The sequence below is a fragment of the Varroa destructor genome, unplaced genomic scaffold, assembly GCF_002443255.2.
Source record: "Varroa destructor unplaced genomic scaffold, Vdes_3.0 BEIS01000007.1, whole genome shotgun sequence".
Classification (NCBI taxonomy): Eukaryota; Metazoa; Arthropoda; class Arachnida; order Mesostigmata; family Varroidae; genus Varroa; species Varroa destructor.
In genome coordinates this window covers 17,514,269-17,530,041 of record NW_019211460.1, presented here as the reverse complement: position 1 = coordinate 17,530,041, position 15,773 = coordinate 17,514,269, and the positions used below count along the sequence as shown (strand labels likewise).

The following is a 15,773-nucleotide window of genomic DNA, read 5'->3' as shown; positions in this document are numbered from 1 at the left end:
ATTTTTTCTGCGGTATGAAAGTCCACTTGATCGTATCTCACTGCTCAGCTTTTTCTCCGTTAAGAGTACCGGAAGGACCGAAAAGATGGGTGCTTACTATAACCTATCCTATCGTTGTTCCCAAGATTAAAAGGTTCGCTTACTTAACGATTAGGTCTTATTTGACTACTTGACTCAATGCCCAAGTACGTCGAAGGTGTCACAGTCCACTTAGCGATCACTAATGAGACTCGGTCGCCAATATCGCCTAGACCCCTGGCTTTGTTTGAACGCTAATTCAACATCGCTAAAAGGTATTTCTTCCATCACGGTGATAACGTTACGATATGAGTCACACTTTAAGTTACCTGCTTTACTTCTTAGCTGTCGAGTTTACAGGTGTCCGGCCTCGGGAGTTACAGGTGTCGGGAGTGGAAGACTAACACGAGCAGGATGAAAAAACAGGTTACTTAATGCGTGGCTAGGTGTTAACTTAATTGAATCGAGCTCACCTAATCGCAGTGATCTTCTTCCTGTGTGTGATTTGTACGTAACATACATTAATTCAATCAAGTTTAGCTGTTCCCGGAACCATAAAGCCAAGCTAAATTCACAGAGCATTTGGTTAGGTATTTTGTATTAAGGAAATGTACATTCAACATACGCTTTCAGCTTTGCTCCGGGTCGGTAAAATTCTACCTGTTAGTTCATCCATAGTGCAATTGTCTGCTATATGGCACAAGAAACGTGATGATTCTACAGTACTTGGTTAAAGTCACCACCTGCTACAAGGATATGGGTGCTAAAAAAACCATAGCGAACGTGTTATTTATACGTAGGGCTTCGAACATTTTTTTTTTTTTCGTTTTTATTGAAAATGCGCTTTCCGTATGCTTTGGCCGTAGTTTCGTAAAGGAACGCAAAGCAAGCGTTTTTTCATACAAGTAACCATCTTTCCAGAGGCATTCACTGGGCTTCAGTAAGCTTCAAGTATGAATACACTCGGGGGGTTGGATGTGCCCCACAGAGCGTTAAGCCTTAGGCCTCAAAATGTCAGCTATACTTTTTTATTTGTTAGTCTGATAGCGGAGGATCGTCAGAGAGGAAAACATATTGCATTGACTCTAAAAAACAGCTGGGAAAAAACCGCACTTTACATGCTTATTATGATCGGCGCCTTGTCTTCTAAGAAGCACATGTTGCAGGGGGCGCATTTGCAACCATCAACTTGATTTGTACTTATTCAAATATAGCATTTTGTGTTGGCCATTTACGAAATAAAAACCCCTTTCTTTCATAGCTTTATCATGAGACGACCGATGATATTTGCCGCGTATTTTGTCTTCTGTTTTTAGTTAATTCTACGTGTTATTTTTGCGTTGCCTCCCCCATCTTATCGCTTCACGTATGTGACGTTTCTATGCACTTTAGAAGTTGACAAGGTCAATGTCGCGATCCGTTCATCTACAGCTTGTTCATAACTGTAATTATTACCAACTTGGATCGACGGATCTGCCTCCATCAGATTTACGTAGCTGTAAAAAATTTCATAATTACGACATCTGTGTTTTTTTTACTATGATGCCTTTGAATGTTGCAGCTCACTGATGAGCAGCAATCTCGTTGATTCGTTTGTTCTTTGTCGAACTTTACAAAGGCGTTGGTATGGTGTTCAGTCGTTAACGCTAGGAAAAGCCTAAAAACACTTTTCAAAATGAGGACCTGAATAAAAACTTCTACGCTCAGTCGTCATCTCGGCCAAAGTAACTCGTTACGCTTTAGAATAAAAAGCTATTGTTCAATTGTCTGCTGTGTTATTGAAAGGAGGGAGCCAGAAGTGCGTGCGATGCTTACTAGAAAATTAGCTTTGAGGCTTGTAAATATCGGAGGTCGGCAATTACTACGAGTCATTTTAAGCAAGTAGTTAGATTTTATCAGTGTCTTTTCAACGATCTTTTCTACTGTAACCTCGTTTACAAGTCAGCTAACCTAATTCATTCTAATACACATGCTAGTTGCTAGGTCGAGGCCTGCAAATAATTCTGGCAGCCTGGACTCTTGTGATTTTTCATCACATACTCGATATTATCTAAAACTTCGCTTGTTTATGTGTTGGAGTATGTATAAAAATTGTTACTCTGCAAAATAGCAAGCTTATCGACCTTAATCGGCTTATCGACCTGGCTTAGCGAGAATAGCTTTTCATTTGGTAGCTTTATTAGGGTGCAATCCACAAGCTTAAATGTCGTTAGTACCATAGACAAAGCACAATCATGGATGCCCATGATATTAAAGATTCAATACGAAATGGTCCCAAGAAGTCTACAACGATTTCAGTATGTCCTATATGGGGCCTGTAATGACTCGGTGAAACGAAAGGCAGAGTTTACTACACTGCACACACAACCATTAGTACTTTTGTTGTTATTATAAATATAATAACGTAAGTTGTTGAATGCGTAGCAGTTATTACAAAAAAAAAAACGGGGCCGTAAAGCACAATCTATTGATGCTGTACAATGTAATTGTTAAGCATATTCAGTTTATTTCTTTTCTTACTATTTAACGATATCAGTTAGATGACGAGCAAAGATGTCTCTTTTTTATTGGGGCTTGCAGTTATATCGCGGTCATCAATAGATCCGAGTATATACAGTGAGTTCAAATATGGCGGCCCTTGGCGCTTCGTTTCGTAGACTCATTGTTCTATTGAACTTTATCGTGATTTAGAAAAACGTTACAAGTAGTTTCCTAGCAACCTACTGCACTAAAATAAGCTGTGACCTTGTCAAGACATCGATTTGTCGATGGACAAAAACTGCGCAGCCAGCACATGGCTGTTGTATTAGAAGATCGTTAGTAGGCGGTTCCCTTGATCTTTGGATAAAGGTCAGCGAAACTATCGTTACTCGGAAGAAGATCTTTAGAGCTTGATCGTGTACCTTCTACATTTGCTCTCCATTTGCTAAAGAGATCACTCAGTAGTTAGAAATAAATATGAAAAGTCGAGTTTTGCTCAGATGATTTGTGAGGAATATTTGACGATTTTGCGAATTCTCATCTAGGTGTTAATCTTCTGTGACGAGATTAGGGCAAACATTATCTAGGTGAGGCTCTGTTCAACTTTCATTGTTTCTACTAATTGCTTCTGCAGTATAAGACGCTTTTTCCTCGAGTGATTACTGCTGATCTTTTGACGACGAAAATCGTGTCGGTCAACGACAAAATCGTTGAGCGGATTGGCTTGAGCTGTAGGCTTTTCTTCCCAACGCCAAGAGAAGACCAAAAGCGCGTAGCCTGAACTCTTCGTTGCTTGCGATTGTATGAACGCATACTAGATCAATCTGATAAGGTCTGCACAGTTACCTACTTGTGAAGCCTTTCCAAGTTTCGCAGACGAACTTCTCTCCTGACATTGGATTAAATGCGATATCTCTTTGACGTTTTTTTCTTTTTATTGATATCACCATTACGGGATTGTTGAGCCTTTACTCACGCGCCAATGAACCTAAAGTAGGACGCCAACACGATTGATTAAGATGATAGTAAAACCGACAACGTATGGCCGTAATTGATGATGTCTACTATGCCGACTAATACCATTATAATCATTTAATTGTTTATGTAATAACATTGTTTACTTTTTATAAAAAAAAATTATATATTATTTTTCCATTAATTAAATCTATGCTTCCGTCAGTTCTACTCTAGCAAATGTCTACTCAGTCGTGATATATTATAGCGTAACTAAAGATGTAATTTCGTTTAGTAAAACATAAATTGTTAATTGCTTAAATAAGTATTTTTGTGTATTTTGTCTCGTTCTGTATAAAATGCTAAAATTTAATAGTTTACCCGCTCAGACCTGCAGTTCGCCAAGCGGATAACGCTTGAACAACCCCTGACAGCGATAACATGAAGCCATTGTTTGATCGGATGATGCGAGTTCATCTCATATGAAGGAGCGAAGTCTACTGAAGTATAAACTAATCGTCTCTAGTTAGAAGCCGAAACTTTAACTTTGTCCTACCAGTCTTCAGAAATATATGTTAGCCTCGATACAAGTCAACTTTTAAGATACGAATGTGATTATGCAAGACAAACGAAGGACCAAGAGCGATGCGGCTAATTAGATCCTGGGCATTTACACATTAAGGCCACATATATGAATACTAGAAAAACCGGCAAATTTCGAAACGTGTGGAAACGGGCCAGTATCTGCAGGAATCGCATTTTAACAGAGATTATTAACGGCAAATATCTGAAACACAATTTTAGATTATCTAAGACACTGTATAGAGCAAATTTTCTCATTATGCTATTGTCAGTAGTGAAACTTCAACTAACTGACCTCTGTCGTATGTTCCAACTATGAAATCGAGCAGTCGGTGTGATAAGCTACCCCAACATTTTGTCGCACCGCACTATGCACGATTGTTTTCCATAGCCAGTTGAAAAGTATTGAATAGATAGCTAATTGAAGGATGTGGCAACATGCTAGGGAGGTTCGTTACCTTCCTAGCAAAATGAACCTTGCTTTTCCAGCCTGCCGAAAAATAGGCATGCCTAAAATTTGACCTAATCCGCTTGTTTCAAGAGTTCATGCTCTTTTACCCTTTGCGCAACAGTGATACCCCTGGAGGGGAAGGCTTCTTTAGCGGAATTGTTCGATGACGATTAATGAGCGCATCCTGTATGTGCTTGTGCAGGGTATCGCAGCCATTGCGCTTTTCGTGCACTCCTCTTTCTATCGTACTGTTCTCAAATGTTGGCCATAACCATCTAATTCCAAGTACAACGGCCCTATCATTCGAGGGATGCCCGTGACCACGAAGCTCCGGCTATTGCCGGCCTTAACTCCTTCCGACTTAGGTAGCCTTCCATATACGCTGTGTACGTGTTTATGTATGTGTGTTTAACGTAGCATGTGTTTGGGTCGATGATACATCACAAAATATCAGCGCCCGTTCATTACAGCCGCGATTCGTCGATCAATCAAGACACATTAGTGATCAACGAGTCTAGTCGCTTACTCACCGCTTCCTAACTATTCCCCTTGTACGTGGTCGTAGCCCCGTCCTTCTTCGAAGGTTCATTCAGATTACGAAGCCTAAATCCAGGTAAACTACTACATAAAGGGCCTTGCTTTTCTCGTGCTACAATTCGGCCACTGACTGGAGAGTAACAATGCTTTGGAGTACGAGGCTAGAAGATTTTTCTGTTTTGTTGTTATTAGAATTCTTGGCGAATTTCCAGGGAATTTAGCTTTCAGCTTTTCACTTGGTTATTCGATCATCTGGAAACCCTTCTTGCTCCCCCGTGTTGTTTGATTTCTGTAGCGAGTAAGCATAACGAAATCGTTGGGGGTAGCGTTCGTCTTGTGGGGTGTTGCACGAGAAAAGGCCGACTGGTTTTGGCCACCACTCAGAAACGTCTCGAAGTTTCGTTACAAGTATATCTTGAAACCAATGTTTTTCGCTTTCTAAAAGTTTTCACGGCTCATTGTAAAATTAAATTCGTCACGCTGCCTGAGCTAGTCGCTTGATACCGCCGAGGTTGAGGAGAACGCTTCGGAAGGTCTCACCGGATCGTAGGCCTCATCAAACACTGCTCTGCGTTAGCGGATCCATACAGCAAGCGAATATTACCTGAAAATTATAGAATTTGTCCAGTATTTCTGCCGTCAAGCTATCGTTCTCTCTGATGCGCCATCTCGCTAATTGTCTGTTTATATCTGCATTTTAAGAACTGTTAGCGAGCGATCCGCACAGATCTTCTCGGAACTGGTGTCCCGTAGACCATTCCCAAGAGACGCGTTGCGAGCACACATAATACGGGACCGTTCACGTTGGGAATGCATGGCACGTTTAGAAAGAGCCATATCGCACGAACAGGTCTCTGGGCGATTTAATGGTGTTTCTTTATTACTGTTGTTTATTTTTTCATTCTTACACTATGTAGTAATTGTCAGATCTTATCGTTGGCGAAAGATCACACAAGATGCGTTATGTTGAGTCGGACAGACGCAGGATGGCTAAAGAGGCTAAAGGAAAGGAGATAGGCCTATGTAAGTAGTGTACCTCCTCCGCGTGATCCTTCATTTCTAACAGAGCAGCTCATCCACTAAGATGGCATTATTAAGGTCCATTTACTTATCATTGTAATTCACTTATTTGTCTGATCTTATTGGGCCGACTTAACACTTTCGCAAAGTGCTGACGTATCTGGAAGACCCTTCGTGACAGTTTGTTGTACGAAAAATCTGTGTCCTCCACGTTTTCTGGCGTCCCAGGGGTCTCCAAATGACCCATATTCAAAAGATGCCTAACAGTTTCCGACTAGACAAAGATAGTAATTAATTATGATGCTTGCTGATTAAACAGCAGCTGGAAACGGAAGTTAATGATTGTGTCGAGATTTAGGATACGTAATAACGCCACACACACGTGACAAACGCAATGTTGCTCCATTAAGAAGATTAAACGCCGACTGAGTATCAGGGGAAAGCCTCACACTTCACACTGAATAGTTTCTCCTCGAAATATTTTTGAAGTGTAATCAGCTTTCTCAAAATCAGTTCAGAAATCTCAAAATTATTCATTAGACTTTATGACCTTGGTCAATTTCTTTAAGAAATGGGTCGGCGTCAAAGTGGCCAACCTGTCCTGAAGTTGGTCGTATTCATAGAACTGCAGCTGCAACTGGTGAAGCAAAAACCTTTGACGGTACTCTGGTAAGTTGACGTTACAATACTTGAACGTTCGTTGTATTCTAGTACCTTAATAGGCCAAGCTATATGCCAACATGTACTTGCTACGTTTAGTTTGAACTGCGCCTGCCTGTCAGCGTATGTGAAAGTAATCGATAAATTTTTAAGGAATATTTCTGAATATTGTAGTCTAAAACCAATTGTGTACTCTCATTAACAATATTCCTACATGATTCTGGTGCTAAATTTTCTTGAGTCTTTCAGTGCCGAAGTAGACCTTCTTCGGGGTGTCAACCATATGTTTATGAATTATAGACCGTATATATATTGTATACAAATTTGATGCTACCAGAGCTTCAATGAGTGAATCAAGTTCAAATCTTCAGCCTTGCTAACAGCACCACTATGAAGATTTCGAATATGTTGGAAGACAAAATATTGACTCGTTACATTTATTCAAACGGCTGAATAGCAGGGCGTCGGTTCGAATCCCGCCCTGGAACATTTGCTGTCTGCAAGCTTTCGATATTTTGATGTGGTACGTAAAGTATATTTAGGAAAGGTAGTGTGCTGTTGAGTCGGTTTGAAAAACGTAGTTTTTCTTTAATATCGTACACAGACCTTCCGACATGTAGAAACGAACGCTTGCGTTTACGACCCATGACAACAAGCAATTCCTATGGAATGAATTGTACAATTCAGAGTGGATTTGCTCACCTGACTAAGGGCTACCAGAAAAAGCAAGAGAGCTGGATTTTTCATACACAACGCTTTGATCATCTGTAATAGTAAGATGTTGACATTTGGGTAAATACCAAAGCGACCGTTGTGGGTCCTCGTTACCCATGTCTCATGCTATTCAGTCGAAGCTGCCCATTTGCTTAAAGAAATTTCACTACTATGGGGCACTAGTTCGATTTGAGCCAATTCCCAGTGCAATCGTAAAAGAAAAATTAAAGTTGAAAAAAAAAGACTTGATTTTACTTAATCAAACCGTCGTTACAATATACGGCAAACTGTTCTAAATAATTTCTAATTGTTTTTACGTTTAGAGACAAATTTATATTAGGCTCGAGAGCCACATACCTGCCAATTCTAGTTCGTTCCGGCTTCACAATTCCGCGCGTTTACATTTACAGACATTTAATAATTTCTCATAACTTTTATTATTCTTTGAACCTATCGAAGGTATTAGGAGTGATATACTTGTGTTGTCATAGGTGCATTTTGAATACGAGTGCCGTCGCTTCTTTTTGTGCTAACTAGATAGCCTGCAGCGTTTAGTTATAAATAGTCAGAATTGATTGTATCTTTCGCATAGTCTCATTGCTAGGTCTCATATCGATGGATCTAATATTGCCTGGAGACGACAATAGCCCAGCTCATGTACAGAGGCCTGGCCAATTAAATGTTGATGAGACGAGACCCAGAAAGCACACCAGCAAAAGAGCTGAGAGACAAGTGAACTAAGGCGAGTGGTTCCCTGAACTGTCAAAACTGCCGACCGGGAGAGATAGTGACAGCAAGCAAGAAAGGTCTGCCCGATCCTATCCTAATGTTCTAGGTGGGGGCGTAGTTTTCGCAGCGATCCAGCGGTCCGGCATCAGGATCGACAGCTCTACCGAGCTCTCTGCAAGAAGCGGGTGTGTGTAACGGAGGCAGTTGCAGGGCGGACGAGGTAACTACCTTGTCGAGGTCGACAGGATCAAAGGGGGTCGTAGTAGTGCGTACTGCATGGGTAGCAGTGAACCCCACCATCGAACAGCGAATGACTGAATGGCCAAGGAATGCGTACTATACGGTGTGCTATCCGGAATTCGTACAACAAGCTATTCGCACGAAGGGACTATCTGAAAGCTAGCTACTTCATTTAGCCAACCCGACTAACACTGGGCGCACTCTTACGCCGCCCAACAGAACTGTAAAGACAGGTAAACAAGTGGGCGGATTTGTCTGACTACGCATTACCTTTGCTAGTGCAAAGGTCTAATGAAGACGGAGATAGATAATTAGAAATGCTAGTAAGCAATTTGGCTGACTTAATGATAAGTAAACGCGGTTGAAGCGCAGCTTACAGAGAAGAAACACTGATAAAGTAAGAAAGGGTAACCTTTAAGATGATTTAACCTGGACTTCACTGAACTACTTCGCTTAGCGACATCCTCGTACGTTTTTGCGTACAGAACGATTTGAACTGACTGTGATACATACCTTAAGGGCATTTCTCTGTGTCCTTCTACCCTCTATTAACGTCGTTGCGTCGTCTACAGCGGCAGTTGTTGCAGCTCCACAGAACCAACAGAAAGTACATTTGTGTAAACCAATTGAAAAAGGGCCACACTTATCAATGGATGCGCGGTCAATCAGTAGGCCATCTTTGATACAAATGGTTCCTATCAGCCTGGCTAAAGTTTGCATCAAAGATGGTATCGTGATTTGTTTTTTGTAACTTCATGTGGTGTAACAGTTCTCTGACGGAACATACGCTTAAGATGGGAGCAACATGGTCTTATCATCGCTCACACCGGACTCCCTTAGACTTCACGATCATCAGCTAGTCATCGGTCCAAGGTGGTATTTGTCACTTCATCTGTTTGCCTATTGAGCGAACGGGCAGGCAGTCATAAATTAGCCGATTAGGCATAGGTTAAGCGAGGAGCTCCGCTACTCGCTCAATTTCCTTCTGCTTATCTAAAGCATTTGTGCGTTTTGATTGAGGTCCGCTGGATTTGCCTGTTCCAGGCAATCACAACGTCGCCCCCGCTATCACAGCCAAAAATCTCTCCATTTTAACGAAGATCCCATCATCAACCGAAGACCTTCGAAACATTTGTACGAATTGACCATGTATTGGACGAAGCTAACCACAAACACAAAACCACTAGGTAGATAACAGCGCAAAATGCTATGGACGAAAATGTAAGATCGTCTAAACTTTGTACTGCGGAAGAGGAACAACTGGCCGTGAACAGAAACTAAATGCAACATATTATCGGCTGTCGTTATATATATGTAGATATATAAATAAATATCATACTATATATATATATATATATATATATAGAGGATGACATTTATTTATACAATAGCCCTTTAAACGATACCGAATCAAATTGAATTTCCAGATTCTACGTTCTCGCTGGGAATAAATTCGTGTTTGATAAAACCGCAATAGCAGACGGTTAACTCTATCGAAGATGTATGAAAAGCGAAAGTTATATTTCCGTTAATTTTTCTTCTTATGTTTATATATGCTATATAACAATAAAGTATCTTATATTTTGAGTTAAAATTCTGTTTTTAGAGAAAAGCGTTGGTCGCTGGCTGGCTTTTTCAAATGATACAACCCAATAGGTCATTTCTGTTCGTTGTTCAATATTTGTGATTCCGCTAATTAAATTTATACCACCATCTGTCGGCTGATATCGCACTCTAGCCTATTATGTCCAGCGACTTTGGCTTAATCACTGACTGCCTACTGATTCGCCCCTGTATTTAACCACCGTGTTTCAGCGTACCTGCAGTTTCAGTACTTCATTGCTAATTAACTTCAGATGCGATGATGAACCCACCCAATAGTAAGCCACTGTTTTTTAGCACTCCCTGTCTCGAACACACACACAGTAACTCTCTTTCTATGACTGATTGCTATTGGCTACTGCAGTTTCGTCTTTATGATCATCCGGAGGGTCAATCTACCTTTAGTTTGGCCTACTGATCTTATCGACAGCGCTAATCTGCGAAGCATCATTATCTTTACACGTCCGCAACTCGTCCGCCCAACCGCTTCTTTGGCCTAATCTCGATGATGATCATCGCTCGTGTTGATCCATCCATCCATCCATCCATTGAGTAACTGTTTGGTTTTTACCTACCCCATAACTATTGCAGGCCCATCATCACCATTCGTGATTCGTCTGTCCGTCTGCATTTCCTTCGCGAGCGACAGTGGCCAATGAAACGTTTGGGTCGTCATCGTATCGCTCTGAATGAGCTTATCTTATCCTATGAGAGCACGCATGCGGGTCTGTACGTTGTTATTGTTACTCTCGCTGCGAGTAAATTCGGTCGATGTTTTTATGAACTGTCAGATGATCGTAACCAAGGAGAAAACCGCACAGGATCTTAAGGCCTGGTAAGTAAAGAGGCAGACAGGATTTTCGACGTCTTACTAGTTATTAAGTAGCTAGTCAATTAGAGGAGCTGGTAAGAGCCAGGTTATGACGCTGCTGCTAGCGTAGGTCTCTCATCCAACGACGCCGATTACGAGCAGATAAAGGGATTACCGCCCTGTTCACGCTAATAAAATCGTTGGCGTCTATGTCAGTTGGACTGGAGCCGGCGAGGTCGGCTAAGCAAGAAAAATACGGCATATAAATAAACTGGTAATGTGATGTAGTAAACACTATTATACGTAGGATGGAAGGCAAAGATAGTAGGTCGCGTACTACAGGAACGACATTCACGGACCTCTCGTAAGTAAGTGTCGCTATCTGAAGTATTATATAATGCATGGGGGCAGCATGGTCCGAGAGCGCATCCCTTCGAGTGCAGTGCCATTCTAGTGATGAACATTCGGCCATCGTTGATTTAACTTTAAGCGGTGGCAAAATGTTATAATCGACATGATTAGTTCCAGATCAGATCTGTTCAGTAAGACCCTGCCCGGCTAGGTCTTTTAATGGGGGCAGGTCCTTAATGCTATACCAAGGAGGAGACTCTGTGAAAATTCGTTCATAGAGTGTCAATTAAAAAGTTGATATATATATATATATATAGCTTTTTTTGCTTTCATGTATATATATATATATATATATATATATATACGTCGATTACATTCAATTGTTCGGGAGCATCTTTGCCCTCATATAGCACACATGTAATATATCACACCTTTAAGACATGATATTAAAAATTCGAAGCAGGTCGAATACAGTATTAACAAATGGATTTAAAGAAATGTAGAATCAATTAAATAGTTAACTAAGTAATTTTATCGTTTTTAGACTACCACTGTGACCCGAGTGCGCGGCTTGCTTCACGCCTTCGACTTCAGGACCTACGAAGCTATAGAAGGTCATTTACGTAATGGAATGAAATATAAATGCTGCAGTGGGCCATTGACAATGTCGCCATTTGCCAACGACGCTGTTGCCCCGTTTGATCGTTCTAACATGGATCGGATGTGTGGCTAATCAAATATCTGAAAAATCGACAGATCACGCGGACGACATGGGAAGTCAAGTGGCCTCAACATCCGCCTACGTTTTTTTATGCGCCATTTACTTGGGTCCAGTAGAAATTCCGGCTGAGCCGACATTGGCCGGCGTATTAGTTCGTATTTGACCATTCATACGAGTCACTGGGTCCGGCCGTCGATTTCAGACTAGCTACGACAATAACGCCAGCTTAAATCATCTCAATATCGATAACAAAAGCACAGAAAGGCGAAACAATTTAGATATCGCCGACTGGCGGTGCAACGACGTCGTATAAGTCATTGTTTCCCGTGTTGTGATCGTTTTCACGAAACTACTGTTAAGGAATCATTCACGTAAGAGCACACTGAACAAACGAGTAAGCAAGCATCGGTTCTCGCCTGGATGCGTGAGGCTGACTTCAGCCAGTATTCGCTGAATAGGGCCACTCGATTTCTTTATAGTTGTTTCCCATTTGTCAGCATATCGACGCTACATATGTACGCATACCCAAAAAAGCATACAGAAAATAGACTTGAAAAAACCTCACCAGCTCCTCACTAGCAGAGGGCTATATTGTTGATTCGGACAAGCCAGCGGCCTGAGTAAACCTAAGTGGGACCTGTATATCGACAGCATGCGTCAGGCATAACATACACAGGCGGGCACTTATGCCACGCACTTACGCATGCACTGAACAAAGCTGAAAACAATACGCCACTTTAGGCCAGAAAACTCTAGGGAGAAAAAGCGTTTAGGGTTGAAAACACCAGATAACAACGTGGCGCTCCTAACAACGAACCAATGACCGAACGAGCAAAAGGGTCAATAAGTCGAAGCCCGCTGTGATTGAAATTGAATTGTCTAAGTGGAGCTCTCGCGTTGCCTCTTCTGCCGAGAAATTCACCAGTATCCCAACGCTAAACAGAACTATGCCTGTCTAACCTACCAGCTGGCAGGTTGACCTAATTGCAAATGTATGTTGATGCGAGGAATATACATACTGAACGTCGTCCTCCATAGGCTAATTACCAAGGCTCTGCCCCTCTCGAATTGAGCGCCAGTGCATGGGCATCGATCATGCATAAGTGGTTTAGGCCACTAAGTCGTTATTCATAGAGAACTCCTCTAAAACCCTACCTGCGTCTAATACATTGCATAGTAACCGCTCTGATAGAGACACGCACAAGTTCCGCGCACGTTATTCAACTTCTTACAATATAGCTATATCTTGAATGAATTTCTCCGCTAAACGATGCGACATAGGGACTAGGGGTTTTCTCTTCATTTAGTCTAAAACGAATAGAAAAAATAGCATTGAAAACGTACGTAATGGATTGTCGATGAAAAGTGCGATTTCAGTGTATTATTTGCGTCGTGTTTGGCCAAAGCTAGTTATTTTTAGGCAGCCTTCTTTTCGCTATGAAGTTGAGACTACTTACATCAAGGAGTCAATAAGACACCGACAAAAACGACGCTGTCAAAGTGGAAATCTATTTCACTGGGCACGACAGGTGGCAACAGGCTGAGGAAACTATAAGTTGTTAACCGTGCCCTCAATGAACGTTGGTGGCAATGCAACGTGACCTCATTAAGATACTGCAATCACTAAAGCATCGACATGTAGAAGCTGCCCCTCTTAGATACATAAAGTACGTTGCAATACTCGCTATTCGATTGCTTCCGGGTAATGGATAGTTGCCACTTCCACTTCCTTCTTCGGTATGGATCATTAAAATCGTAGTGGATCTCTCCGATGGGATGAGCGAGCGGCTGAAGTACGCAAGACGAGTCTAAGTTGAATGGCTGATCTGTTTACTCGAATGTTTCATCGTATTCTAAAGTTCTGCGCATCTCCTATATTTTTTTTTCCGCTTAAGAAATTTGACATATTCTGGCAATACGAAGCATGCTAATTGAGCCGCTGAAACTCTCTGGAACCGTTTTGCAAGACGGATTTCATTCAAATGAAATTTTCTTTTGCAACGAGAGCGTGCGGAACGTATGCACTTCATTAGGAAACCCTTATGCTGCCTTACTTCGTCTCCTCGGAAGTGAACAAGTGGAGTCGATCGCTTTGAATCTTCCGAAGACACTGCTCCGAATACCCGGAGAGCAGGACCGACTCTGGCCTTCAAAGGATCTTTTGCAGGGTAGACTCGTTTAAGCCGGGCTCATGTAAGTGGGTTGAAGCACGGTTTGAATAGATAGTAGCTAGACAAACAGATAAGTCCATATGAATAAATGTATCGGTTTGCATCGTGTACCTAACGGCTTTCGACGAACATTAATAGGTCCAATCGGCAATCCTAGTTAGCCGATCGACTACTATACTGTATGTGGTACGGTGACTATAAAGCCATCGTCCTATATGACATGACGGCTTCGTCTATACTTCGTCAGCGGTAGCCACGATACGAATCTTGGAGAAACCACGACTGTGGTCACGCCTGCGCCAAGCATCTTTGCAACAAAGACAATAACCCAACATGGATTCAATTGAAATATGTTCACACTTATTAAGGAACTCTCAGTGGCGACGCAGGCCGTGAACGAGATGTGACTTGTGTGATGCTATCGGACCGAGTTTCGATCGATTTTAGTTCGATTGATATTGTAAATTGATTGCCTCCCCTGCCCTTCCGGCCACCCCAGTACGCATGTATCGTCCGTCACTGCAACATGCCTTTCGAGATAACACAGAGACACCCGTTCATGATCGCAAGAAAAGATGGCTTCCCGCCCGCTGCGGAGAGGTTTGCAGAACACATACGAGACAGAATAACATAAAAATAGCGAAGCTATCGAACTAGAGTAGAAGTTGGCGGTAACTTCAGCCACTTCAAAATGACAACAAGGTGTGAGCCGAAATTTTGGCGGAATGATCAAATTGGACAAGACAAAATTGAGTAAGCCACTGAGAGTGTATTTGTATGGACCGTCGTAGATTTCGCCAAAAGCTGATCCAACTCGCGAGAGAAACAAAGTAAGTTATCTACACTGCATGTATTGTGTTCTTTGGCAATGAAAACTTAAGTTATTAACTTTTACACATATATGTTGTATAGTGTCAGATCCTGTTGGTTTGCCTACAAAATTCAGGAACACGTGAGCTGGTCGAAATTCGAAAGCGGGCCTATTTATCGGAGACACCAGCCGTCCAAGGCTTAACGGGAATAGCGGACTTAAAGGCTTTATCTACCTATTAACTAGTGTACTTCTGACTTAGTACTGCGAAACAGGCAGTTGGCTGGGTAAGATACTAGAGTCAGATTGAGCATGTTCTACTTCCCAAATACATTCAAAATTGCCTCTCGGAATTACGGTGCTATTCAAACTTGCATATAGTTTGTCATAGTATTCATATTGCTCAACGCAGTTATAATGTCAGCCAGTGACAGATATATTGAACTACTATAGTACGGTCAAATGTCTCTTTTGATTGTCGTTGCCGTAAATATGGCCAACTATCCCCAGATAAGTCGAGCAAGACCCACGCCGGTCAGGCTTTTAATGAGTCTAGGATACTGATGCTTAGAGGTGATTCGAAAGACTTGTCTACATAATAAAGGGGATAGCTAGTGGTGCTAATAATAAAATTGATGAAGTAAAAAAAATATATTTTATGTAAGTCGTTCAGGGCATGACGGTGGAAAATGTCAAAAGTGGCTTTACAATTTTCGAAAATATACTTCTACAGGTTGAAGTCAGGTGAAGAGGAGGCAGCCTAAATCGACACTTCAACACAGGATGATATTAATCGGGTGCTAATTGTATCTAACAAACGTATCTGTAAGCTATTGAAGACCCGGCTTTTTTTTTCAAAACAAGCGACAACCGTTCCCCTGAACCCTCGGCGTTAATAAATGCAAAAATGGAGAAACCTT

The 15,773-nt window shown here is 41.7% G+C and overlaps 3 long non-coding RNA genes across 5 annotated transcripts; 2 read left to right on the top strand and 1 right to left on the bottom strand.

Moving 5' to 3' along the window:
• Nucleotides 1–1,667, top strand: LOC147754399 (uncharacterized). Its single transcript, XR_015316543.1, has 3 exons — nt 1–133; nt 364–525; nt 1,580–1,667. It is a non-coding gene; the product is annotated as an uncharacterized LOC147754399 (long non-coding RNA).
• An 866-nt stretch (nt 1,668–2,533) lies between these two features.
• LOC111254674 (uncharacterized) lies at nt 2,534–9,651 on the bottom strand. Its single transcript, XR_002675132.2, has 3 exons — nt 8,900–9,651; nt 5,017–5,627; nt 2,534–3,487 (listed from the first exon to the last, which is right to left on the bottom strand). It is a non-coding gene; the product is annotated as an uncharacterized LOC111254674 (long non-coding RNA).
• A 337-nt stretch (nt 9,652–9,988) lies between these two features.
• On the top strand, nt 9,989–15,773 carry LOC111254673 (uncharacterized). 3 transcript variants are annotated; one of them, XR_002675130.2, is made up of 5 exons: nt 9,991–10,266; nt 10,580–10,823; nt 11,695–14,872; nt 14,989–15,140; nt 15,587–15,773. It is a non-coding gene; the product is annotated as an uncharacterized LOC111254673 (long non-coding RNA). The 3 variants fall into 3 exon arrangements; XR_002675129.2 differs by having other exon boundaries at nt 9,989–10,266; nt 11,695–15,140; XR_002675131.2 differs by lacking the exon at nt 14,989–15,140 and having other exon boundaries at nt 9,993–10,266.